A 27997-nucleotide genomic window follows, 5' to 3' on the forward strand; every position below is an offset into this window, starting at 1 on the left:
GTGAAATCTTAATCCTTCTAAGCTTCAAGGTCCTCATATGCAGAATGTGGATCATAATATACCAATACTGTTATAGGGAATAATAAAAGAGATAATAGCTATAAAATGCGTGGCAAATACATAATACACAGTAAGTGCTTTAAAAATGTTGGTCACTGTTATTACTATTATTAACTTAAGCATAGAAGAGCCACCTAAAATGGTGAGGAGATCTGGAAATAATTTTATACTAAGAAATAGTCCAAAGTACTGAATCCTGTAAAAAAGACCAAAGGGTCAATATAACTATATTTAAGTTCTTAAAGGACTACATGTTAGAGAAGCAGAGGCTCATTTTTTGTTCTAGAGAATGGTGAAAGCCACTAAGTGAAAATTTTAGGGAGGCAAAAAAATTTTTAGATGAGATATAATTCACATAGTATTAGATTTACCGTTTTAAAGTGTGCAGTTCAGTGGTGTTTAGTATATTCCAGATATGTGTAACCATCAACAGTATCTAGTTTCAAAATGTGTTTTATTATCCCCACCCTCAAGAAGCTCTCTGTGGTTTCTGTTTTCCCCTCCTCCCAGCCCCTGGCAACAATAATCTCTTTTCTAACTCTGTGGATTTGCCTATTCTGGACATTTCCTAAAAATGAAATCATACACCATGTGGTGTTTTGTGTCCAGGTTCTTTCAGTTAGCATTATGTTTTCAAGGTTCATCCATGTCATAGCATGTATCAGATCACCATTCCTTTTCATGGCCAAATAATATTTTATTGTATTGATATACCACATTTTATGTATCCACTTATCCATTTTTTTTATCCATTTTTAAATTTTATTTATCCATTTATCAGCTTATGGACATTTGGGTTGTTTCTACTTTTTGCTATTATGACTAATACTACTATGAATATTCTTTACAAATTCTTGTGTGGACTTACATTTTTAGCTATCTTGGGTATATACCAAGGAGGAGAGGCAGAATTTAAGACATCAGAAAGAAAAAGCTTTCTTTTTTTTCCTTTTTCATTTGTTTATTTTTTAATTTAAATTCAATTAATTAACATATATTATTGATTTCAGAGGTAGAGGTCAGTGATTCATCCGTCTTATGTAATACCCAGTGCTCATTACATCCCATGCCCTCCCTAATATCCATCACCCAGCTACCCCATCCCCCTAGTTACCCCATTCCCCCAGCTCCCTCCCCTCTAGCAACCCTCAGTTTGTTTCTTATGATTAAGAGTCAAAAAGAGCTTTCTGATAATGCAGTCCACCCACACTGAAAACTGTTCTGTTGTTGAAGTAGTGAGCCGTTAATTTTATTTTACTTAACAAATGCATGGTGCCAGATACCATTCTAAGCACTTTACAATTATTTAAAAACCCTATGAGGTAAGCACTATTATTAAATCCATTTTACAACAAGGAAGTTTAATAACTTGCTCAGGGTCACACATCAAGTAAATGTGGAGCTGTAATTGAAATCCATGTGCTCTGGTTCTAGAATCTGTACTCTCAATAGCAAGAACAATAATAACTTCAAGCATTTATTCAATTCTTACTACTACTCAGGCACCATGCTTAACTGCTTACATTCAAGTAGAGACTGGCAATCATCTTCTAAGGATATCTTAGAAAGAATTATCTCATTGGGTAGAGATTACCTTAGGGTGCGTTGAGTCCCAAGATTCTGTTATTCCAAGGATAATATCTGGCCTGAGGCTTTTAAGATGATCAGAATTGATATCAAAAAGGAAACTGTAAATATGAATGGGGAGTGTTGTAGGAATTCACTTAATAAGACTTGTCAGAATATGATAATGTTACATATAACTTAAAAGCAGTAACCAAAAGTGGCTTTTGAGATTGTGAATGGAGACCTTAGAAAAATGGAAGAATTAAAGTTTCATGTGAAAATGATCCTACTTTTCAAATGTTCAGTTTCAAGTACTGCAGAGTATATTAGGGTAGGTAGATGACGTTTAGTAAACGGAACATATGGAGCTGGAGCTGTTCATGTGGGTACATGAAGGTAGTTCTTCAGAACCAAATCAACAGCAACAACAGTAAGAAATGCATATGAGAGGAAAGAGCAGTGCATCCCAAACTTAAAGTTTCCCCATAATTGATGGGGAAGAAGGAGAAGAGGAATCAGCAATCTAGACTAAGAATTTACCAAGCTTTGAGATAGAGGGAGTCCTAGAAACCAAATGTAAAAAGATTAAAATGATAGGAGGTGTGGTCAGAGACACCTCCTATAGGACAGAGAATTTCTTTAAATATTTTTAGGTTTGTTCTTAATTAATCAACTTATTTAGAGAAGGGGTGGGGAGGGGTAGAGGCAGAGAGAGAGAGAATCTCAAGCAGGCTTCACGCCCAGCTTGGAGGAGCCCAACTCGAGGCTCTCTCTCACAGCCCTGAGATCATGACCTGAGCCGAAATCAAGAGTCAGCTGAGCCACCCAGGTGCTCCAGGAAAGAGAATTTCTTTATGATGAAATTTCAGACTCAACTTGACAAAGGGAAAGTCATTGCTCTGAGAGCATAATTTCTGGGTGATAATTAGAATGAAAGTTTTGTTGTAAAGGGACAAGTAAGAACTAGATGGAAGAGAAAGGGAAACTCTCTGTAAAATTAGGCCGCAGTTACAGGAGTTTGGTTGTGATGGAAGAAGAATTTGGAAAGGGAAATAGGGCTTAGCGAAAAATGTTCACTAAAACATTTTAAAAGAGATTTGTTAATTTAAGAGATTTGCTAGGTTAAAAGAGATTTGTACATGTTTTAAGGTAAAGGAATAGGCTGATTGATGTCTAGCCCTCTAGAACATTTTAAATAAGAAACTGAGTATTGTTATATTAACAGTAGGTTTAGTTTCACATAGAAATAAGATCTAGTTCTGTTTATGGACTTTGGGAGAGTAAGTCAGTTGTACGTTATATTATCTTACCTAGAGTAAAAACCTCAAGCTTTCTTCATGGTGGTCTACAGACTCCTCATGATCTGCCTCACAGTACGGCTCTCATCCATTTATCTGCTACTCTTTTTCTTAATCCTTTTGGGAGAGCCACAGAGGTCTCCTTGCTATTCCCAAACATGCCAGGACTGTTTCCTATTTTAGGTCCATTGCATTTGCTGTTCCCTCCTCCTTGAACACACTTCCCCTGCATGGCTAGTCCTTCACCTCATTTACGTGTTGACTGAAATGTGCCTTCTCAGTGAGGCCTTCTCTGATTTTCCTATTTAAAATCAAAATATTTCATTTAACTACATCCTACTGTTCCCACTTCCATCCCTTCCCATCCCCCATTTCCTGTTTTATTATTTTTTTCATAGCACTTAACTCTACCAAACAAATTATGTATTTTACTTACTAATCTTATTTTTTGTCTTCTGTGACTAGAATTTAAACTCCACAAGTTCAAGGACTTTCCTAGCACTAGAACAATATCTGGCACATAATAGGCACTTACTAAATGTTTGTTTCATGAATGAATGAGTGCAATATTCTTTGAAGAAACTGAAATGAGAACATTCTTCTTTGTCATCATTAACATCATTATTAATAAGCATGTTGGATGCTCTATATAGCATTGGGCATCATATATTTTCTTATCGAGGAGTTGGCAAACTTTCTTTTTCTTTTATTTATTTATTTTCTTTTATTTATTTAATTGAGAGAGAGAGAGCGCGAGAGATAGAGCACAAGTGGGGAGAGGGGTAGAGGGAGAGAGAAAAGCAGACTCCCCGCTGAGCAGGGAGCTCAAGGTAGGACTCGATCCCAGGACCTTGGGATTGTGACCTGAGCCAAAGGCAGATGCTTAACCGACTGAGCCACCCAGGCACCCGTCAAACTTTTCTATAAAGCACCATATAGTAAATATTTTTCAGGCTAAATGGTCTCATCACAACTACTTAACTCAGTAATGTGTAGGTAGCCATAGACAATCCATAAATGAATGAGTGTGACTGTGTTCCAGTATGACTATTTATGGACACTGAAATTGAATTTTACATAATTTTCAAATGTCACAGAATATTATCTTTTTTTTCTGGCATTTTTCTAACCATTCAAAAATGTGAAAACTACTCTTAGCTCATGGGCCATACAAAAATAGGCAGTGGACCATAGTAGGTCTACAAGCTGTATTTGCCCACCTCTGCTTTTACTGGTTTCTTTCTTTTTTTTTTTTTTTTAAGATTTTATTTATTTATTTACTTGACAGAGATAGAGACTCCAGCGAGAGAGGGAACACAAGCAGGGGGAGTGGGAGAGGAAGAAGCAGGCTTCCAGAGGAGGAGCCTGGTGTGGGGCTCGATCCCAGAACGCCGAGATCACACCCTGAGCTGAAGGCAGACGCTTAATGACTGAGCCACGCAGGTGCTCCTGCTTTTACTGGTTTCTTAAACATACCTTAGTTGAAACTTATTTTCCTGTACTTGGTAGGGAACAACAATGAAGATTAAACCCTAGTGACGTATAATTCAGGAATATTCTTCTTTGGTTCCAGAAAGTTTCATATTGTTTCAGTTCTGTTTTCCTGGGAACCTTATGTTTTCTTTACATGCTTATGATACTAACATTTAAATAAACTTGCATTCTCTGAGCAGATGCCATCTGATAGTGTTGGGGAGGTGGTGGTGGTGTAATAGTCCAGGAGCAAAGCTGGGAAAAGCCCACCCAGGTTTAAAAGTTTGCCATTATTTATAAGGTGAATAATTTCCATATGGGTGAATCTAGAGTTGTCAGCCAGGCTTAACGCCCATAGGACTGCCACTGTGAGTGAGAATTGTGTTGCAGTTTTTAACATCATCCATAACAGACTTCTTACATAACTTACAAATACTTTTAATAATATAGCTCAGGGATAATTTTGGCTATGCTACATTCACAGTTTTTGTTCTTCTCCTTTAAAAAAATCAGAAAATAACCTATTATCAAATCAAGCTGTGATTTGAATAAAGCATCATATTTTCCTCAGTAAGTTTAAAGAGAGAAAAAATGTTTTTCATTTGCAAAACTTTTTAACATACGGCTCTTCACATACTTGATTTTGTTCAGTTCTTACAACAATGTAGGTAGCTTTATTAACTATTTAAAATGTGAGAGAACTAACAGTGAAGTTAAGTAACACGTCTAAGGTCACAGCACCAGGACTCACTCCAAACAGACCTTCTGACTGTATGAGATGCAGACGCCTCACAGACACTTCAGCCAGCCTTTGGTTTTAGTGCTGTGCCCCCTCCTTACTGCCTCTCCATTTCTAGCTTCACCTGCTCATGAAGATGCTCAGAACTCGAGCTGCTCCTGGCTCTGCCATGCTTACTGTATTCAGGTCTAGGAAGAGGGGAGGAGTATGTCACCAGTTACATCACTACCACTGGAGCTACCTACCAGCTCTGTTTCCTCCTCCAGCCATGTTAACTACTGCACAATTCTTCTGGGCGTGTTCTGTCTTAGTTCCTTAATATCTGGTCCCCCTCCTTTTCTCAATAACTGGGACCTCTGAAGACCTCACCTTGCCAACCAGTGCCTAATGAAACATCTTGGATATGATTCGGCAAAGATAGGAAGGAGGAAAACACAACCCCGGTGCTTTAAGTGTGGGCGATAGGGAGAATCAGGACATAGGATCTGCACATAGGGAGGGGTGATGGGAGCTGGTTTTGAGGGGGGGAGTTTTATTGGTTTAAGTGTGTCATCTTTGAGGTAATGATGGAGCAGTCTTGTAGACCTAGTTTTCTATCCTCCAAAATGTAAAATGGAGAAATAGGTTTAACCAAATATCTGAGGTGACAGCCACGTGGTAAAATTTATAGTTAGAATCAAAGTCTTTGTGTTACGTTTGAATGCTTCTTAGAGGTCTCATTTAAATAACCTCTATATTAGGAAAATGGGACTATCCATGCCTTTTTTTTTTTTTTAATGCTGTTTAGAGAATGTAGGATTGTTGTAAATACTACACACAATTTGGGATGGTTGCATATCTTATGAATCAATGGGTGCATATAAAAAGATTCCTCAACACACCACATGGAGAATGTTATAGAATGTTATTCTTGAATTGTTTTCTCTTCTTCACTTTGGCATTTGCATGGTACCTTAGATATTTTTGTGTTATTTTCATTATATTTTGTGCTTTTTTATTTGGTTAAAAAAAGCTGCCTGCTATTTATATCTGAACAGATTTAAGTTTTTAAAAAGCTCCTTTGAATCCTTCCCCTTTCCTGTACCGCCTTTTTCTTTCTCCATCGTAGAGAAATGTATCCCCTGAACATAACCCAGAAATCTAGATACAGGCCAGTTGATGTCTCAATAGAAACAAGAAAAGAACTTACTATTTCTCAGTGCTTAATTGAGAGAAAGTGCATGATATTTTCTATATTCTAAATTGGAGAGGAGAAGTGGGTCAGTCCATGCATTATCACGTGAATGTCTTAATCCTAACAAATGACTTAGTCAAAATGAGAAAGGTAATGAATTTAAACAGACAAGTATCAACAATGCTGCACAAAAAAGTGCTGGTACACCATACCAGCCTATACCTACATGAGAAAAGCTGTGGTTGCATTTTCCCTTGATAAAGATTATGCTGACCGGCCATGGCAGACCATGCTGGGTCACCCACCTGGTATTCTGTCACCTACCAAGACTTGAAAGGACAGGAGAGTGTGTGGTTAAGTTCTCTAAGCACTTTTTTTTTTTTTAAGTTTTTGTTTATTTGAGAGAGAGAGAGTAGGAGCAGGGGGAGGGGCCAAGGGAGAGGGAAAGGGAGAAGCAGACTCCCCGCTGAGCATAGAGCCTGATGCTGGTCTCCTCCCAAGAGAGATCATGACCTGAGCCGAAGTCAGACTCTTAACCAACTGAGCCACCCAGGCACCCCAGCCTTAGTATTTATTTATTTATTTATTTATTTATTTATTGTATTATATTATATTATATTATATTAGTCACCATACAGCACATCCCTGGTTTTTGATGTAAAGTTCGATGATTCATTAGTTGCGTATAACACCCAGTGCACCATGCAATCCGTGCCCTCCTTACTACCCATCACCAGCCTATCCCATTCCCCCACCCCCCTCCCCTCTGAAGCCCTCAGATTGTTTCTTAGAGTCCATAGTCTTTTGTGCTTCTGAACAAAGGCAGTTTTATAGGTTGCACCTTTAGGTCTCTCAGTTCACAGTCTAGTGTTTTCTTGAATGCACTGTGTTATCTTTTAATTTTTGGACTTACAAGAAGTCGGGTGTTTTCATGGACTCCTCCTCTCTTTTCCAGATGTCAGGAGGGTTTCTTGGGAGAATATTGTCAACATCGAGACCCCTGTGAGAAGAACCGCTGCCAAAATGGTGGCACGTGTGTGGCCCAGGCCATGTTGGGGAAAGCCACATGCCGATGTGCCCTGGGGTTCACTTGAGATGATTGCCAGTACTCGACCGCTCATCCCTGCTTTGTTTCTCACCCCTGCCTGAATGGAGGCACCTGCCACGTGCGTAGCTGGGATGACTATGAGTGCACCTGCCAAGTTGGTTTCCCAGGTAACAAATGTGACTCTGGGCTATATTTTCCTATTCTCAGCAGATACCTTTCCTTAGCATCTCTTAGATCTTGACATGTAGTTCTTAAGGATCCTCTAACTCTGGTGTATGTTTAACATTATGATAAGGAACTAGAGTGTTCCAGACAACTATCTTTAACTTCCTTTTGAGATTTCTAAGAGGAGAGAAAGAGAAAGGCAGAAATATTTGACTGCCTAAAGTATATATGTCAAGATTGGGGATCAGAACTTTATTTCACCATCCCTAGAAGAAAAGCTGTCTGTGCTATTGATTACTTGCTGCTTGAAATCTCTCCCTAGACATTCAGGGCCCTGGTTTTCTGGTTTTCTGTACTCTGACTATTCCTTTAGCTTCTGCATTGCCTTGTCCTCATCCATGAAATTTTTGTGTTCCTTGGAACTCTGTTTTGAGCCCTCTTTTGAGCCTTATCACAGGTCCCCCAGCTATCTCCAGTGGCTTCAGCTGTCATTATCTTCATCAGTTGCTGGTGACTCTTCTAGTCATCCATTTCACTCCCCCCCTACCCTACATTCAGGCTCATATTTCTAGCTATGTGCTGCATATTATCCTTGGAAACTTGACAAGTACCTCACATTCAACATGTTGATATAAATGGGGTGGTAGTGATGTATAGTCCGTGTATTTCAAACTAGATCCCCCTTCTCCCTTACCCCACTTAGAGTCAGGCCCCTAACCTAGCCCCTGAAGCACCTCTCACCTGTTACTCTTCTCCATTTCCTCTCCTGCTCTGCAGTTGAGGTCTACCCTGTCCACGTTGGTGACAGGTCAGCCCTCACCTGGGCTTCTGCAGTTGTTTCCTAACTGGTTTCCTTGCTGTTACTTTCTCCCTATCTTGTTCATCTGTCCCATTGCCACATCTTTGATCGTGGATGCCAGTCATCTCACAAACTCACCTGCTTACAATGTCTAATGACTTTTTATCATCTGTAGAGTCGACTGCAAACCCTTTTACATGGCTTCCATAGCCTGTCATGGTCTCGGCCTTACATCTTTTTATAGCTTTACTTCCCACAAGCATCTAGCTCTAGTCACACCAACATTCTCATCATTTCCTGAAAATGTCATATTTCCTGTTGCCTCCATGCTGTTGCACACCCCTTTGCCTGGAATGCCCTCTTCTACAATTGGTGATTGCCCAATGTTATTTAAAATTCTGTCTTAGTGACTTTTTTGTGTGTGATTCCTTTAAGCAGTCTCTATGTTCTATTATCTTATGTATCACATTTTATTGTAATATTTTTTTATATGTCTCTCATCTGACTAGATTGTGAGTTCTTCAAAGGTGGGTCTGAGCTTTATTCAAAATGAACCATAGATGTTTATTAAGTTAGATGAGGAAAGCAGAACCATTCAATATCTTGTTGCCCGCTACACTAGCAATTCTGTAAATCTGATGAACAAAAATTAAAAATGTACTCAGTAAACTAGACTGGATTGGTTAGTTTGGAACACTTGTTTTATTGATTTTTCATTAAAAGATGTTGGTGGTGGTAGAGGATAGTTAGAATGGTCCATTATCTTCATCACGACCATGACAGAATTGTGATTCATTGAAGAGATTTGGTGGTTAAAAGAATAATTTTTTCGTGATTGTCAGTTTTGAATTGTTTTGTTCCACAGGCGAAGGGAAGGCATAGCCATTTAAAACATTTTAATCCTGACTAGTGAAAATGGCAATAATGTCTTCTTAATAATTAAGATGTTACTCTGAAATGATCTCCATATTAAAACTTCTTCCTTTGCCCTTAAAAGGATCTCTTCTTGGTGTTTTGCAGGGCTCTGATTATTTTCACACATCTGCCACTTTTGTCTGTCTTTAGGAATTACAACAGTTAAGTTTACCCTTTTGGTTTTGTGGTAGCCCTTATACCCCACCTAGTCAGACCTTCTTGGGTTTATCTCCACTCATAGTTGAAGAAGCAGAGGTGGGAAGTTAGTGCCTGTACGTAGCACAGGTTCAGGGACCTTTCTGTTTCAGTTGTAGGCAAATACTCTATATACACAGTTGCCAGAAGGAACCATTTTTATCTCTTCCCTATTGTAGGTAAGTTCCTCTCAGAGGAATGAAGAAAAAATAGGAAGAAGAATTTTAGTTCCTTCTTTTTCTCTCTGCTTAACATCTTGAGATACATGTGCTGTGCCCAGTTTTTTTTTTTTTTAAGATTTTATTTATTTATTTGAGAGTGGGAGAGAGAGAGCTCGCGTGCACACGCATAAGTGGGGGAAGGGGCAGAGGGAGAAGCAGACTCCCTGCTGACCAGGGAGCTGGACATGGGGCTTGATCCCAGGACCTCAGGATCATGACCTGAGCTGAAAGCAGATGCTTAACTGACTGAGCCACACAGGCGCCCCTGCTGTGCCCAAATTTTTAATGTACCTTTCCCCTTTGATGTGACATTCCTTGATAGAGAACACTTCTGCGTGCTCATGTGTCACCTCCTTCTTCCTTTTAGAAAAGCTGTCATGGCTTTCATTTGTTTTTCTATGGGGGTCAGATATTTGGATGTTTACCTAGACAACCAATTGGAATACTAACAAGTTCAGGGGGTTCTCGTAATCTTAGGTAAAAACAAAAAGCTTAAGCTAATGAAAACAAAAATCCATATGAATACCAGATTTACTAATAGCATGGGAATTTTTCTTTTTTCTCTGTCTTTCTGCCTCAAAGACGTGCCTTAGGATCCAACACATCAGAGTCTTCGGGCTTCCTCTTATATTTTCCTACTTCAGAGTCCACAAGACGTACCTTTCTAGACCTTTATTCTCATAACAGCTTCTAGTTTTTTTCATAGATAAGTAGCCAGAGATTCTTCATCCTCTTCAAACACATCAAGCAGTATTTATAGCAAGACCACAATTAATAAAATGTTTCCCAGAATACGTGTGTGGGTTGTGTTTAAAGAAAATAAAAGTAGCATTGACTTGTTTCTATCATATAAGAGGTCTGTTAGTGATTGTATATTGTGGAAAAGGTCAATGCATTTTATTCACTCAGAAGACATGCTTTGAGAGCGTACTACAGGGATCCAGCGCATGCCCATGTTATGGGTGATATAAATGGAAACAGCAAATTTGGGCTGTGTATATACATGTGCAGATATGTGTGTGAGAGAGAATGATTTAGGGAGCTGAGAAGGGCAATAAGGTAACTTATGAGTAGAGTTGTCAAGTGGAAGTTCATTAGGTAAACAAAAAGGAAGATGGCATTCCAACGAGAGGCGCAGCTTATGCAAAGACAAGGTGTGAGACAGTAGGGAGATCCAGACCCTTCTTTGCCCCTGAAGGGATGGCTGGAATCCTGCAAGGATGGGCTTCATATGACTAGCCTACAGTCCCTGCAATGTGCTCCACTAAGTCTTTGTATTTGCCCGAGGGTGCCAGGGAGTGACAATATCAGGTGATCTTTTTTTTTTTTTTTTAAAGAATTTATTTATTTATTTGACAGAGAGAGACAGCCAGCGAGAGAGGGAACACAGCAGGGGGAGTGGGAGAGGAAGAAGCAGGCTCCTAGCGGAGGAGCCTGATGTGGTGCTTGAACCCAGAACGCTGGGATCACGCCCTGAGCCGAAGGCAGATGCTTAACCACTGCGCTACCCAGGCGCCCTTATATCAGGTGATCTTGAGGAGGCTCTGATTTGGGCCTCCTGTGAAGTTCAGTGAGTTTAGGGAGTCTCCGCACAGTAGAGCTGTTGGATGGGTGGGAGACGTGGAATGTTGAGGCTGAGGCTGGCTCCCACTTCAGTGGGGAGCACTGAGTTCTGTTCTCCTTCCATAGGTAAGCTGTGCCAGTGGACTGATGCCTGCCTGTCTCATCCCTGTGCAAATGGAAGTACCTATACCACTGTGGCCAACCAGTTCTCCTGCAAATGCCTCACAGGCTTCACAGGACAGAAGTGTGAGACTTATGTCAATGAGTGTGACATTCCAGGACAGTGCCAGCATGGTGGCACCTGCCTCAACCTACCAGGTTCCTATCAGTGCCAGTGCCCCCAAGGCTTCACAGGCCAGCACTGTAACAGCCCCTACATGCCCTGTGCACCCTCCCCCTGTGTCAGTGGTGGCACCTGCCGGCAGACTGGTGACTTCACGTTTGAATGCAACTGCCTTCCAGGTAAGGACAGCCCCTAGTGTCTTGGGGTTGGGGGAAAACACCTTCAGTGCAGAAGGAAGGTGGTGGGAGTGGCTCAGTTGCTCCTTTAGGAAATATCCTTCTGAGCAGGAAGAAGGGGAAATAAGGATTTTGTGTGGGGTGGGTTGCTGGTGAGGGAAGAGTTTTATGAGCTAATAGGGTCCATAAACTGAGTAGGGGGTAATTTAACATGTCAGAGTTTATGATGATGAGTGGCTAGGAAATTGTTTATTGTCCTTTTTGGAGGAACAGCAAGAAATAAGAGAAACAGCTCTGAGAAAGAGACAGATAGGCCTATGGAATGGAAGGGAACACAATGAGAATTAGCTGTTGAAAAATATGTGTGATTAGTAAAGTGCTTTAAACTGAATTGACAGTAATAGTAGGTGATCAACTTTCCTATATGCTTTCACCTCTGAAGGAATAATAGATTATTTTCCTACCTACCTAAATGCACCCTCGTACTCTTTTGTAACGTTCCCTGGGCTCCTGGCCCTCTCCATGTACCCTCTCTGACTTTGAGTAACCTTGCTCTGACTTGAAGCTAGAGAATTTTGGAACTGGGGTAATGCTGTGTTACTCAATGAGTACTTCTTGATGCATGCTGATAGATAAGGTATGTCACATCCAGACATAACTACAAGATAGAAGTCAAGAAAAGAGCAATACATGGGAGCTTGGGGCCCAGGATTCTGTAGAGATGGAGAAAGGAGCAAGCCCAGCCAATTCGCTAACCCCTTGTAAAAATGATGAGGAGGTTGAAAACCGAGAATTTTGATTGGGAACAGAACACAAGCAGCTGGAGCAGATGAATTACTAAGCCACAAAGATTCCATTTTTTTTTTTAAAGATTTTATTTATTTATTTGACAGAGACAGAGACAGCCAGCGAGAGAGGGAACACAAGCAGGGGGAGTGGGAGAGGAAGAAGCAGGCTCACAGCAGAGGAGCCTGATGTGGGGCTCGATCCCAGCACGCCGGGATCACGCCCTGAGCCGAAGGCAGATGCTCAACCGCTCAACCGCTGTGCCACCCAGGCGCCCCCAAAGATTTCGTTTTTATACAAATATCCTTAGTTCAAAAACAAAAGAAGGAAAACTGTAGGGGGGAATAAAGTGCTAAGTAAGCAGAAGTGCCTCAGAAAGCAGTTGTTCTAGCTGCTCTTTCGGAAAATGAGAATCTTAGATTCTGGTGTCGTGGATGTGTTTCACATATAATGGGACTGCGTGTTTTATCTTTTGGGGGTTAAAGGTCGTATGTTGGTTCTTGGTATAAAACCCAATGGTAATTAATTCATTTCATTCAGTAAAAATTTATCGACTGCCACTTGTTTTCTGGGCACTGTGCTATGTGCTTGGAAAAGAGTGATACAGGATGCTGCCACATAATAAAACTTCATCCCATTTAACTGTAAGCCGCAAGAACAAGCTATTAATTGTATTGCTTTCGGTTTCTCTTTCAATGAAGACTAGGTAACGCTATCATTGTAGACACTAAGTGAATTTTATTGACTGAGTATTATTGTCATCCACATTATCTTGTAGAAGAAATAACTAAAAGATATCTTTCTTCACTCCCATATTTGTTGGCCATATGCTAAGGGTTAAAGATGGAGACAAATGTAAACAATTTAATTTTACATGTATTATAATGATCTTAATAGTCTAAGTGGCTAATAATTGAGATTAGCATGATTTATTATCGAAAGCTAAATGTGTTTTTTCATTTCAAGAAAATTATTTTTAATAGTTGCCCAGAACAAGAGGTTGATTTGGCAGAGAAATACTGACGGGAAGTCAGAGAAGTCAATAAAGGAAGTTTTTAGCTAAGAGAGAGTGATTGTTCACTCCCATAGTCTCTGCATTGTTATCCATTAGCCACGATAAGAACCTTAGGGAATTCTGAGAGTGTGTCCAGGAAAGGATCTGTCAAACCAGAATAGTATCTCCTCCTTGAGAGAGGAAATAACCAGGGATTCCACAGCTGAGAGGCTGCCAGGGCTCGTGGGATGAAGTAAGGAGATCTTGGCTGTCTTTTACGCTCTGCTTGTACTTTAAAGCAAGACATTTGTTTACTCACTAATGAAGTGGGCCTGTGTGTGTGTGTGTGTGTGTGTGTGTGTGTGTGTGTGTCTGTGTTGGGGTTCGGGATGGGGATGTGGGGCGGGGGAGAAGATTTGGCAAAGAGAAAACTAACATTTATCCAATGCCTTTTATGAGTTAGGCACTGTGCCAGGTACTTCTGCCTCCATTAGCTCAATTATACAAAAACCTTGGGGAAAGGTATGATTTTTCTAGTTTTCCCAGGTGAAATAGCTCAAGTTTGGAAATGTTAAGTGATTTACCCATAGTTCAAGTTTGGAGATGTTAAGTTTTACCCAAAGTCGCACAGCTAACATGTGGTTAGGCTGAGGCCTGAAAACCAGAGACGTTATTTCTAAAGCCTCTACGTCTTACTGCATCGTAATGCACTGCTTGTCTATCCCTGAAGGTACTTTGAAAATGTGTGACACTTTTTGTTAAATGCTTTGACATGTTTGGATTAAAAAAAAAAGTAGGAGATACTTCTAATTATGATCAAATACTCTTTGTTACCTATCAGCCTATGTATGGCACCATGCAGACATTTAAGATACTTAAGTAGACTAGTTCTTGCCTTTTGGGGTCGCATGATCTAAAACAGATGACATCAGCTTAGACAATGTATACAAAGAAATTTAAAGAGAATTCAAAACAATAGACGATGCAGTATGTATTTACACAGTTTGTAAGATTTTATGCTCATTGTTTTTATGTCCCAGGTGGAGTTTGGAAAGTATTAACTTTATTTCCATATAGGGAAATAGTGCCTGGAGATTATTTTTTCTGAGAAAGTCCTTTTCATAATGCAATACCATTCTCCTTGCCCCTCCTTCCATTGTGCTGCACACTATTCAAGAGACTAAAATGTTACTTAAAGTAATAATCACTATCTCCATGTAAATAACACCCTTATTTGAAGAGAATCATTGTTTCAGTTCTAAAAATGGAGAAACCAAGTCAGCAGGAGGGACAAAGGCTTGTTATGGTATTGAGCAACTTCCATGTGTGCTTCCTGCCACATTTCAAGTCGTTGCACTTTTAATTGAGGCCTACCCTCATCACCCTATTTCAAATAGTAACCATCTCCCTCCCCCCTTGATTATTGGCCCTGGTCTACTTTTTCTTTTCTTTTTCTGTAACACTTATCATCTGCTTAGTATATAATTTGCACTATATAATATACTTCATTATGTCTATTGTTTATTGTCTGTCTTTTCCAAATTCTGCCGCCCCTTCCCCTCTTCAGAGTGAAAGCTAGAATCTTTGTTTTTGTTTAGTGATGTATCCCAAGCACCCCAAAACAGTGCCAAGTTCATAAGAGGCACACAAATATTTATCAACCAAGTGAGTTTAGTGTAATATCATAGTATTGAGAATGTAATTTTGGTCTTCTCCTTTTCTTCCTGGTACCATACTTCCTAGACTTAGTGTGGCTTCTCCTTTAGTTCTTGTGTACTCTGGTACTGGATAAGAATTTCAGAGTCCTTTTCAACTCTGAAAGTCAGTGAACCACACATAAGTTAGTGACTATTCAAATGGTCACGTTATACTTGTTTTCCTGCAAAGGACACTATAGTTACTGTCAGTTGATTTTTAAATTTTTATTTTTGAAGTATAGTTGACATACAATGTTATATTAGTTTCCGGTGTACAACATAGTGTTTCGACAATTTTATACATTATGCAGTGCTCACCACAGTAAGTGTAGTCACTGTCTCCATACAACACTATTACGATATTACAGACTATATTCCCTCTGCTGTTCTTTTCACCTCCGTGATGTATTTATTTTATTACTGGAAGTTTGTCCCTCTTTATCCCTTTTGCTTCTTTTGCCCATCTTCCCACCCCTACCTCCTTTCTGGCAACTACTGGTTTGTTCTCTATATTTAAGAGTCTGTTTTGTTTTTTAGATTCCACATATAAGTGAAATGATATGGTATTTGTCTTTCTCTGTCTGACTTATTTCTTTTACCCTCTAGGTCCATCCATGTTGTCACAAATGGCAAGATCTCTTTTTTTTATGGTTGAGTAATATGAGTGTAGTATTTGAGTATTACCGTAAGACTCATGGAGAGGGAATAAAAACTGCAAAAGTGACTCATCTTGTGTAACAGAGAAAGAAGTGTTTCTCCACTGAGGGAAGAAAAAAGGAATATATTCAAGAGGGAACTAATCGAATCAAACCAAGGAACCATATTTCATTTTCTCCTTGGATGATCAGCTGTTAATAATCCAGATCCTTTGTGGGCTACCATTAAATAAGTCTTTAGCAGAAGCCCTGAAGAGGGACACTCAGCCCGAATAATTTTAATGTAAGAGCAACATAGAAAATAAATTATTGGATCATCAATTCCCAGTATTTTTGGGTTAGGGCCAAATAGTGGGGAGAGAATGAATTAGGCTGTTTTTGTGTTTGTGAGTATTTTAAAAAGTAGCACAGATGGTCAGAGAACAGTAGATTGTTTGGATCTGTTGGCTGTGCCTTGTGAGTTCGCATTTGGGTTGGCCAGTCCTCAATGTACTTTACTTTTCTTTCTCTGCTATACCTGTCTATTCCTTTATGATTTTTAAAAAATTTCCTAAGAAGCTGTCTGATCTGTCCTCTCCAAACAATGGAGGCTTATTCTTCGTGAACTACCTCTGTACTTTACAGGCTGATTATACGTGATACCCCCATATCATTAAAATAAAGCTTAAGCCCATTTTGTGGCTTTTGTGTCTGAGCTTAAAAACTGTTAGAAATAATTCCCTTTTGTATTCTCATATGCAGGGGCATGTAACTTTCTCTTGGGTATTATCCTAGTCATACTTTGGCAGATTTCTCTGGAGCTGCGGCAGAAATGATCATACCACTTTCCAGGGTGCATTATTTTAGTGCCAGTTTTAGTTGATGTTCCTGGAAGTCTTTCCAATTCTCCTATGCTCAGTAGTTTGGACAATGCTATCTCCTTAGCTTTCTGTCACCTTCCCCTGCCCACCTTGCCTTTTTATATAGAAATTATTCTTTTTTTTTAAAAAGATTTTATTTATTTATTTATTTAGAGAGTATGAGTTGGGGAGGGGCAAAGGGAGAGAGAGAAAGAGAGAGAATCTCCAGCTGACTCCACCCGGAGCACAGAGCCTGATACGGGGCTCCATGCCACGACCCTGAGATCATGACCTGAGCCAAAATCAACAGTTGGATGCTCACCTGACTGAGCCACCCACGTGCCCCTAGAGCTTATTCTTTATGATGTGTCAAAGGCACCTCTTTCACTGAAATGCCTTCTATGTTCCCAATCCCCATGGGGATTGGAGACTTTCCCCAAGGTCTTTTGGTAACTTGTATACCTCTAGCACAGCACGTATCAAACTGATTGTTTATTTGTTCATCTTTCCCAGTAGACGCTCTCATTTTAACTCTTCCTCCCAGTACCAACTTAGTGTGTGGCACAAAATTTAGACCCAGTGAATATCTGACAAATGAATGAATTGAATGTGATAGAAAAGAGAATTATTGTATTCCATAATTTAAATATATATACCGAATTTCTTTCTTTTGATTCACCTTATTTATTTCTTTTACTTTTTCGGTGATGAATTCAGAAGAGTGGAGATCATTAGGGAGATATCAAGAGAGGCATGTAGGAGCAGCAGCCTGGGTGGGTGGTAGGGCCCAGGGATACATGGGCCAGTCATGAGGTCAGCAAGCTCATCTGGGCCCATTTGGAGAATGGAAGATGTTGGCCAAGAAAACCAACTGGACAGATATGGGAGCGGTTTGCTTTTGTGACAGATTTCTTCTTGGGGGCTTGGAGGAGAAAGTAGACTTGTAGCTTTTTTTGCCTTTGTCCAGTTTCAGACATTCCTGTTTTTTCCCTCACTCTTTCATCGCTGTGGACTAAAGCTCTTCCGGAGGACTTTTAGCCTAGAGAATCCTAGTTGTGGGGCGCCTGGGTGGCGCAGTCGTTAGGTGTCTGCCTTTGGCTCAGGGCGTGATCCCGGCGTTCTGGGATCAAGCCCCACATCAGGCTCCTCCCCTGGGAGCCTGCTTCTTCCTCTCCCACTCTGCCTGCTGTGTTCCCTCTCTTGCTGGCTGTCTCTATCTCTGTCAAATAAATAAATAAATAAATCTTAAAAAAAAAAAAAGCTTTAAGAGAATCCTAGTTGTGTCATCTTATCTTCCTCTGTCTGCTCTCTTCTTTGTGTCTCTCCATAAGGCTTTCCATCCTCACACATCCCGGTGTATGAAAATGGAAAGATGTGGATGCTTTCTTGAGAGATACTGTTCTCTGTGTGGGATGACAAGTTCAAAAGATTCTTTTCTGCTCCCCACCCTCACGGTCATCATTTATCAGTTACGTGGGCCATGGTTTTATAACAGCACGGTCTTAAAATGTTCCTTCTAAGTTTAATTTCTCTCCTTTTGGCCTTTTAAGGATGTGAATTGGCTTTAAGCAGTAGACCTTTTAGTATGATCATGTGAGCCTCTTTGTAAGCCTGCTATACCCATCCCACCCACAGGTCTGGAGACTTGTCTGTTTCCCTTTCCCCTAGAACCTTAAAATACATTTTTAAGAAGTGACTGCACTGTAACTTATTCATATAACCCTTACCACCACCTCCCCTCCTTGGGCGGACTTTCTTACAAGAATTTACTAGCTATTTCCAAAAAGAGGTCTGGATCTCTATTTTTAAAGCATAACTCCTGTCTTAACTCTGGAGGAGAACTGATTTGGCCTGAGTTTTCTCAGACATGGGAGATTTTATCCTTAGGTTAGTTTTGCAGATTTTTGCTAGGGAACTCTGGGGTCCCAGACAGCATAGTGATTAAAACTGGTTCAGTACTGACTCCTACCTACTAGCCATATAAACTTGATAAGTCAGCCATATGGCCCTCAACTTCTTCATCTTTAACATGAAGGGATTAGAGTAGATAATTTCTAAGGGCTGTTTGGATTCTACTCATATGTAATAGTATTAGCTAATATGTATAGATCACTTATTATGCATCAGGCATTGTTTTAAGTGTATCCCCCCCTAATGTAATAGGTTTATTGAGATACAATTTGCATACCATATAATTTGCTCTTGGAAGTGTACAATTCAGGGGTTTTCAGTGTATTCACAGATATGTGTAACCATTACCACAATCAATTTTAGAACATTTTTATCACTCCAGAAAAAACCCTGTACCATCAGTAGTTACATTACCTTGGTCCCTAATTCTCCCCCAGCACCAGGGAACTACTAATCTACTTTCTGTCTCTATAGATTTGCCTGTTCTGGACATTTCATATAAATGGAAACATATGTGATCATTTGTGATTGGCTTCTTTCACCTAATGTTTTCAAAGTTCGTTCATGTTATAGGAGGTATCAGTGCTTCACTCCTTTCATGGCTGAATAATATTCCATTGTAGATTTACCACATTTTCGCCTACTTTCTAAAAATTGAAGTATGATTAACATACAATGTTATATTAGTTTCAGGTGTAAACATTGGTTCAACAATCCCATGCATTACTCAGTGCTCACCACATTTTTTTTATTTTAATGTTTTTTTCTTATGTTAGTCACCATACAGCACATCCCTGGTTTCTGATGTAAAGTTCGATGATTCATTAGTTGCGTATAACACCCAGTGCACCATGCAATACGTGCCCTTCTTACTACCCATCCCCAGCCTATCCCATTCCCCCACTCCCCTCCCCTCTGAAGCCCTCAGTTTGTTTCTCAGAGTCCATAGTCTCTCATGCTTCATTCCCCCTTCTGATTACCCCCCCTTTCTTTATCCCTTTCTTCCCCTACCGATCTTCCTAGTTCTTATGTTTCATAGATGAGAGAAATCATATGATAATTGTCTTTCTCTGCTTGATGTATTTCACTTAGCATTATCTCCTCCAGTCCCGTCCATGTTGCAGCAAATGTTGAGAACTCGTTCTTTCTGATAGCTGAGTAATATTCCATTGTATACTTGGACCACAACTTCTTAATCCAGTCATCTGTTGAAGGGCATCTCGGCTCCTTCCACGATTTAGTTGTTGTGGACAATGCTGCTATGAACATTGGGGTGCATATGGCCCTTCTCTTCACTACGTCTGTATCTTTGGGGTAAATACCCAGTAGTGCAATGGCTGGGTCATACGGTAGCTCAATTTTTAACTTTTTAAGGGACCTCCTCCACACTGTTTTCCAGAGTGGCTGTACCAACTTGCATTCTCACCAACAATGTAGGAGGGATCCCCTTTCTCCACATCTTCTCCAGCAATTCTTGTTTCTTGCCTTGTCAATTTTTGCCATTCTAGCTGGCGTAAGGTGGTATCTCAGTGTGGTTTTGATTTGAATTTCCCTGATAGCTAATGATTTTGAACATTTTTTCATGTGTCTGTTAGCCATTTGTATGTCTTCATTGGAAAAGTGTCTGTTCATATCTTCTGCCCATTTTATGATTTGTTTATTTGTTTCTCGTGTATTGAGTTTGAGAAGTTCTTTGTAGATCTTGGATACCAGTCTTTTATTTGTAGCATCATTTGCAAATATCTTCTCCCATTCCGTGGGCTGCCTCTTAGTTTTTTTTGACTGTTTCCTTTGCTGTGCAGGAGCTTTTTATCTTGATGAAGTCCTACAAGTTCATTTTATCTTTTGTTTCTCTTGCCTTGGGAGATGTGTCATGAAAAAGGTTGCTTTGGCCGATGTTGTAGAGGTTGCTGCCTATGTTCTCCTCTAGGATTTTGATGGATTCATGTCTCACATCGAGGTCTTTCATCCATTTGGAGTTTATCTTTGTGTATGGTGTGAGAGAGTGGTCAAGTTTCATTCTTTTGCATGTAGCTGTCCAATTTTCCCAGCACGATTTATTGAAGAGACCGTCTTTTTCCCACCGGATGTTTTTTCCTGCTTTATTAAAGATTAGTTGCCCAGAGAGCCGAGGGTCCATTTCTGGGTTCTCCATTCTGTTCCATTGGTTTATGTGTCTGTTTTTGTGCCAGTACCATGCTGTCTTTGTGATCACAGCTTTGTAGTACAGCTCGAAATCCGCCATTGTGATGCCCCCAGCTTTGTTTTTCCTTTTCAACAGTTCCTTGGAGATTCTGAGCCTTTTCCGGTTCCACACAAATTTAAGGACTATTTGTTCCAGTTCCTTGAAAAATGTCATCGGTATTTTGATCGGGATAGCATTGAAAGTGTAGATTGCTCTGGGTAGCATGGACATTTTAACTATGTTAATTCTTCCAATCCATGAGCATGGAATATTTTTCCATCTTTTTGTGTCTTCCTCAATGTCTTTCAAGAGTGATATGTAGTTTCTAGAATATAGATCCTTTACGTCTCGGTTAAGTTAATTCCAAGGTAACGTATGGTTTTTGGTGCTATTGTAAATGGGATGGATTCCCTAATTTCTCTTTTTTCAGTCTCATTGTCTGTGCGTAGAAATGCAACTGATTTCTGAGCATTGATTTTGTATCTCGTCACATTACTGAATTGCTCTATAACTTCTAATAGTTTGGGAGTGTATTCTTTTCGGTTTTCCATATAGAGTATCATGTCATCTGCGAAGAGAGACATTTTGACTTCTTCTTTGCCAGTTTGGATACCTTTGATCCCTTTTTGTTGTCTGATTGCTGTTGCAAGGACTTCTAGTACTATGTTGAATAATAGTGGCGAAAGTGGGCATCCTTGTCGTGTTCCTGATCTTAAGGGAAAGGCTTCCAGCTTTTCCCCATTGAGAATGATATTTGCTGTAGGCTTTTCATAGATAGTTTTCATGAGATTGAGGAATGTACCCTCTATCCCTACACTCTGAAGGGTTTTAATCAGAAAAGGATGCTGTATTTTGTCAAATGCTTTTTCTGCATCAATTGAGAGGATCATACGGTTCTTGACTCTTTTCTTGTTGATACGATCTATCACACTGATCGATTTGCGAATGTTGAACCACCCTTGCATCCCAGGGATGATTCCCACTTGTTCATGATGGATAATCCTTTTAATGTATTGTTGGATCCTATTAGCTAGGATCTTGTTGAGAATGTTGGTGTCCATATTCGTCAGGGATATCGGTCTATAATTCTCCTTTTTGATGGGGTCTTTGCCTGGTTTGGGGATCAAGATAATACTGGCCTCATAGAATGAGTTTGGTAGTTTTCCTTCTGTTTCTATTTTCAGTGTAATGTTCTGACACATATTGTGTCCGATAAGACAAAGCAATAAGAGAACTGGTCAAAAGACTTGAAGAAGAAATGATTCACCAAAGAAGATACACAAATGGCCAAAAAGCACTTGAAAAGATGCTCCACTTAAACCACTTAAAAGCATAAAGTTGAACAAAAATCAAAATGGCTGCATTAATGTCTCTGCAAGGCTCAATTGTGAACTAGGTAGCCTTTTTCTTCTCTTCTGCAAACCTCTGCTCCTCCTTTCTTAGCCTTTTGTTTCAGGAACCTGGTACCACCCGAAAGACATGATGAAGGAGCTGCCAGCACCCACAACATTTCTGTCAAAACTGGCTAGATCCTATATTACCCTATAAACCCCCCCTCTGCCCCTTCCTCCAAGGGGACTAGGCTAACAGTTTGTTTTTGTTTTTGTTGTTGTTGTTTTAAATAATGATTTTTTATTATGTTAGTCACCATACAGTATATCCTTAGTTTTTGATGTAGTGTTCCATGAGGCTCCCAGTTTATGAGGGCCTTAGCCTTCTGTAGCCTCCTTTGCCCGGGACAGCAATGAAGCTGTTGTTCCTCATTTTTCCAAACTCTGTCTTCGTCTTATATTTTGGCCGTGTAGCACAGAGGTCAGTTTTGCACAGCACACTCAGTCATCAGGAAGATAAATGAGTAAGACAGTGAGTTACCATTACACATCCATCGCCGTGTCTAAAATTACGAAGGCTCTAAACATATGTGGTGAGAATGTAAAGTACCTAGAAGTTTCTTACACTTGTGGGAATGAAAAATGGTCCAGCCACTTAGAAAAGCCGAACCACAGATAGACATTTACCAATCACATGAACAGCCATTCCTCTCCTAAGTATTTACACAATATGTCCACACAACAAATGCACACGAATATTCCTCACAGCTTTATTCACAATGGCTAAACCCTGGAAACGACATAGATGTCCATTAATAGGTGAAGGTACAGACAGAATATATCCATACAGAGGAAGACTACTACCAATGAAAAAGACTGAAGTGGTGATCCATGTAGTAATAGGGGTTGATTTTCGAATCCTTAGGCTGCACAAAGGAATGTAGGCATGAAAGAGTTCCATTTACATAAAGTTGTTAAAAATGCAAGCCCACCTATGATGCCAGTGGTTGCCTGGGGCTGAGGATGGAAGCAGTGATGGGCTTCAATGGTGCCACCCAAGGGAAGTTGTGACCTAGAAGAAATACCCTGTGTCCTGAATGGAGCAGTAGTTTCCATTGTATGTCCCTCTGTGAAAATGTGTTTAACTGTACAGTTAAGTTTTTTTTTTTAATTTTATTTTGTTGTGAAAGCACTCACACTGCATCCTCTTCTTCTTACTCCTCCAAAGGAGGACAAGAGGAGCATCAGTGGCAATTGGCAGTTGTGGAAAGAACATCTAAAGCTAGCCTCTGGCTCAGGAGAGAACCTTGTGCCTCCTCCTCATGGTTTCGGGTACTCTACACGTTCAGAGGAACTTCTCTAGTAACAAACTATAGAAATGATCCCTGAAAGTATAGTCTCAATTGTATACTTTCAAGTGATGCAGTCTACTGTACCTAAATTATACCTCAGTAACAGGTAACAGTAACAGGTAATCTGTTTCTCCATACTAGCAGTGGACATTTAGAAAATGAAATTTTAAAAAAAGGAAATGAAATTTGACAAACACAATAGAGATTCATGTCCGCCATCATTAAATGCATGAGAACACATATAACAAAGACCCCTGAAAACTACTGCTGAGATAAATTAATGGAAATCTAAATAAATAGAAAAACATATATCACATTCGTAGATTAGAAGACTCAATATTGTTGGAATATCAAATCAGCGTTATTCTGCTTCATACTGGACATTCTAAGCTGAACTGCAAACCCAAACTTCCAATGTTTCCCCATAACCTGTCCTAAATACCAGGGATTTTTTTCCTGCTTTGTCAAAGATTAGCTGACCATATAGTTGTGGGTTCATTTCTGGGGTCTCTATTCTGTTCCATTGATCTATGTGTTTGTTTTTGTGCCAGTACCATACCGTCTAGATGACTACAGCTTTGTAATGCAGCTTTAAGTCTGGAATCGTGATGCCTCCAGCCTTGTTGTTCTTTCTCAGGATTGCTTTGGCTGTTCAGGGTCTTTTGTGGTTCCATACAAATTTGAGGAGTGTTTCTTCTAGCTATGTGAGAGATGCTGGTGGTATTTAAATAGGGATTGCATTAAATGTGTAGATTGTTTTGGGTAGTATAGACGTTTTAACAATATTTGGTTTTCCAATCCATGAGCATGGGATGTTTTTCCATTTCTTTGTGTCCTCCTCAGTTTCTTTGCTAAGTGTTCTGTAGTTTTCAGAGATCTTTCTTCTCTTTGGTTAGGTTTATTCCTGGGTATCTTATGGTTTTTGGTCCAATTGCAAATGGGATCGATTCCTTGATTTCTCTTTCTGCTGCTTCATTATTGGTGTATAGAAATGCAACAGACTCCTATATGTTGATTTTGAATCCTGCAACTTACCGAATTGGTGTATCTGTTGTAGCAGTGATGTGGATGGAGCTAGAGTGTATGATGCTAAGAGAAATACGTCAGTCAGAGAAGACAAATACTGTATGATTTCACTTACATATGGAATTTAAGAAACAAAACGGATGAACATAGGAAGGAAGGAAAGAGAGGCAAACCATAAAACGGACTCTGAACTATAGAGAATAAAGTGATGGTGGCTGGAGGGGAGGTGGGCAGGGGGATGGGTGAAATGGGTGATGGGCATTAAGGAGGGCACTTGCTGTGATGAGCACTGGGTGTTTGTCGTATGTAAGTGATGAATCACTAAATTCTACTCCTGAAACTAATATTATACCCTGTGTTAACTAGCTGGAATTTAAGTAAAAACTTGCAATAAAAAAAAAATAAAGCCTTTGCTGAATCTCACACAGCAGTATCATTATGTTGTATGGTTGGAAACTAGAATGGGGTGGGGAGATGATGAGCTTTCAGAAGTGGTTGATCCAATCCCATGTCTTCTCCCTTGAATGCTCAGTGCCACCTGGCCACACCCATTGCACCTTGATCTCAGCCAAGTCCAGCCACTAAGTTGAAGAGCTTGATGCTGTCAATGTAAAGTAAATGAACCTTTAAGAATTTCTAAAAAACCAAGGAAGAGAGTTCTATTTGAGCCCAAATTAAGACAGGTGCCTGGGATGGGGCGCCTGGGTGGCTCAGTCATTAAGCGTCTGCCTTCGGCTCAGGGCGTGATCCTGGAGTCCTGGGATTGAGCCCCACATCGGGCTCCTCCACTGGGAGCCTGCTTCTTCCTCTCCCACTCCCGCTGCTTGTGTTCCCTCTCTCACTGGCTGTCTCTCTTTGTCAAATAAATAGATAAAATCTTAAAAAAAAAAAAAAAAAGACAGCCGCCTGGGATAGGCAGTCTTCACAAAGAAGGGAGTGTTCTGGCAAAGGAGCATTTGGTGTAGCGTTGTATACATTTTTACATGAAAAGTTACAAACTGTCATACAAAAGACATTGTAGAAAGACACTGCAGTTCCAGATCTTAAGTTTCTAGTATATGAAGGGTGGTATGACTTCAGTCTTATGGGAACCAGGGAAGTGTCTTCCTTTTTCTTATCTTTTCCGGAATGCTCCTTTTGGGTTATTTTCTTTAAGAAAGCAGAGGTACAATGTGTGCTTGGGGCAGAAATAGAGCCCATGCTTCGAGTTTTTGTAGATTCATTTTGACCTTGGTAAATGTGAAAGCATAGCTTCCTTGGGAGCCAGGAGCAGGACCCACAAACAGTAGAAGTTGAAAATTTCCTGTATTAGTGCTACAGTGACCTCCTAAGTCTCTGGCTCATAAGATCTAGGTGGGAACGTGTGCTGAAGAAGTGAGGAGGTGCTTCAGGGCATCCTTTTCTCCTGCCTCCCTGTTTCTCTCTTCTCAACCTCAGCTTCTATGTCACTGAACACCACTGCACACATCCACTGTGGATATCATCCATCACTGACCCATGCCCTGGAACTTCCCATGCGTGGTTAGAGGAATACAACCGCAGGTCAATGATATGAGGTCAACCCAAAGAACTCTATCCAACGCTGTTCCATCTTTTTAAAATTGTTTTTATATTTTTTAAAAATTTAATTTTAGTTAACTTACAATGTGACATGAGGTTCAGGTGTATAATATGGTGATTGAACATTTGTAGACATTGCCCAGTGCTCATGACCACAAGTGCACTTCTTGATCCCCATCACCTTCACCTATCCTCCAGCCCCACTCCCCTCTGGCTGCCACCAGTTTGTTCTCTATAGTCTGTTTCTTGGTTTGTCTCTCTCCCTTTTCTTTTTCCTTTGCTTATAGGTTTTGTTTCTTAAATGCCACATGGGAGTGAAATCATATGGTATTTGTCTTTCTCTGACTGACTTATCTCACTTAGCATAATACACTCTGGCTCCATCCGTGTCCTTGCAAATGGCAAGATTTCATTCTTTTTTTTATGGCTGAATGAAATTCCATGGTATATATACACCACATTGTCTTTACGCTCTTTCCATAATTTGGCTATGCTGCTGTACATAGGGGTGCATGTATTCCTGCAAATTAGTGTTTATGTCTTTTTGGGAGTAAATATCCAGGCATTAAATACGAGGGTAAACCAAATAAGCATAGCAAAATGGCAGTAAGGTTACAAATCTTTCCAAAATTGGTGTTCATTACATGTATGATGCATATTACTAAGCATAAATTAACCATTTGACAATTTCAAAAGAAGTCTCGTGAGAGGCAAATGAAATCCATAAGTGACCTGAAATGTGGTGTTTAGTGACATGATAAAAACAACAAAGAAAGCAATTCACACAGAGAGGAGGCGTCTAGGACATAGGGATGTCAAGCATCAGTTTAATGACAAGGCAAAATGGTGTCCCAGTAAGGCAAAAGAAGTCTCCTAACATAGGAATACAGCCAGAAGAATAGTGAGTCAAGACAAAACATTTTGAAAAATTAATAATGTACTCACTTAGTTTTATACTCTGCCCCTCACCCTATATTTTTGAATGGATAGAGAAAAAAAGTTGAGAAGAACATCATGACAGTCTACGACTCTGTAATTGGCAGTGTTTGTGAATGTCTGTGAATATATGAATATATATGAATACAAATATGCCATTTCCCAGCTCTGTCCACTACAAAGGCCTAGAAATACCAGTTGCAATGAGAGCCTAAGGATACACGTTATGATCTGGGAGCATGGTTTCCCATGAAATGAACCACAGATTCTTAGAGAAATGGCTGAGGCCAGGCCAGAGGCAGCAAATCTTCAACATGAGACAGAAACACCTCATCATACAGATAGCAGGAAAGGTCTCAAAAGCTATGAGGGTTTTATTGAAAGGCTATGGAAGCCAACCTGAAGTCACTTTCACTGCTGAAAGAGAGGTTAAATGGAGCAATCATAAGACCATAATACGATGGTTTAAAACACTTGGATATGATTGCATCCTTGGTTTCATATTAACACAGAAAAAAAAATGAAGAGGAAAAGAAACTTATGGGTTACCATTAGAGATGCTAGAGGACCAGCTCCTTTAGCTGCAGTTTTCCCTACAAACTGTACCACCAGGTAAATAGTATTTGGGGAAATTTCTCTTAATACAGGTGTTTATACAAGTCTTCTAGGACCCAAAACATGATGATGGAATATCATCACTGTGCTCCACAGAATCAATTGATGGATAGGCCTTGAACATGAGGGCGGCCAGCATCATTAGAACACCCGGATACGAGGTGCATCCTGATGGAAAAGCACACAGCACTTGAGAGGAAGTCTTGCCAATACGTCCAACCTCAGACTGATCAGTTTCTACATCTGCCAGCTCCAACACAGCAGTCAGAAACAAGGGGCTACCGACTATTTGGATGAGGTTAGAAGGACCTCTTTTGTCAGAGTTGCATTTTAATTATATTTGATTTTCAGCTCCCATAAATGTAAACTTAAAAACTGAAGAAATAGTGACTATTTTTCTATTAAACACAACTTTATTACTCTGGGCGAATTCT

General features: G+C 40.0%; 1 protein-coding gene, 1 non-coding gene and 1 pseudogene across 2 annotated transcripts in view; 2 read left to right on the top strand and 1 right to left on the bottom strand.

Annotated features, from left to right (window-relative positions):
- The first annotated feature begins 4212 nt into the window (after positions 1–4212).
- LOC125282359 (notch homolog 2 N-terminal-like protein A) lies at positions 4213–12562 on the top strand (annotated as a pseudogene).
- Positions 11592–27997, top strand: part of LOC125281906 (myomegalin-like) — a 134200-nt gene continuing 117794 nt past the window's right edge. The window contains 2 exon segments of the mRNA XM_057310775.1: positions 11592–11678; positions 12569–27861. The gene's annotated coding sequence lies outside the window, so the exon portion shown is untranslated.
- LOC125282361 (small nucleolar RNA U3) lies at positions 23263–23475 on the bottom strand. The gene has a single exon (XR_007189527.1). It is a non-coding gene; the product is annotated as a small nucleolar RNA U3 (small nucleolar RNA).

The sequence above is a fragment of the Ursus arctos genome, unplaced genomic scaffold (assembly GCF_023065955.2).
Source record: "Ursus arctos isolate Adak ecotype North America unplaced genomic scaffold, UrsArc2.0 scaffold_12, whole genome shotgun sequence".
NCBI lineage: Eukaryota > Metazoa > Chordata > Mammalia > Carnivora > Ursidae > Ursus > Ursus arctos.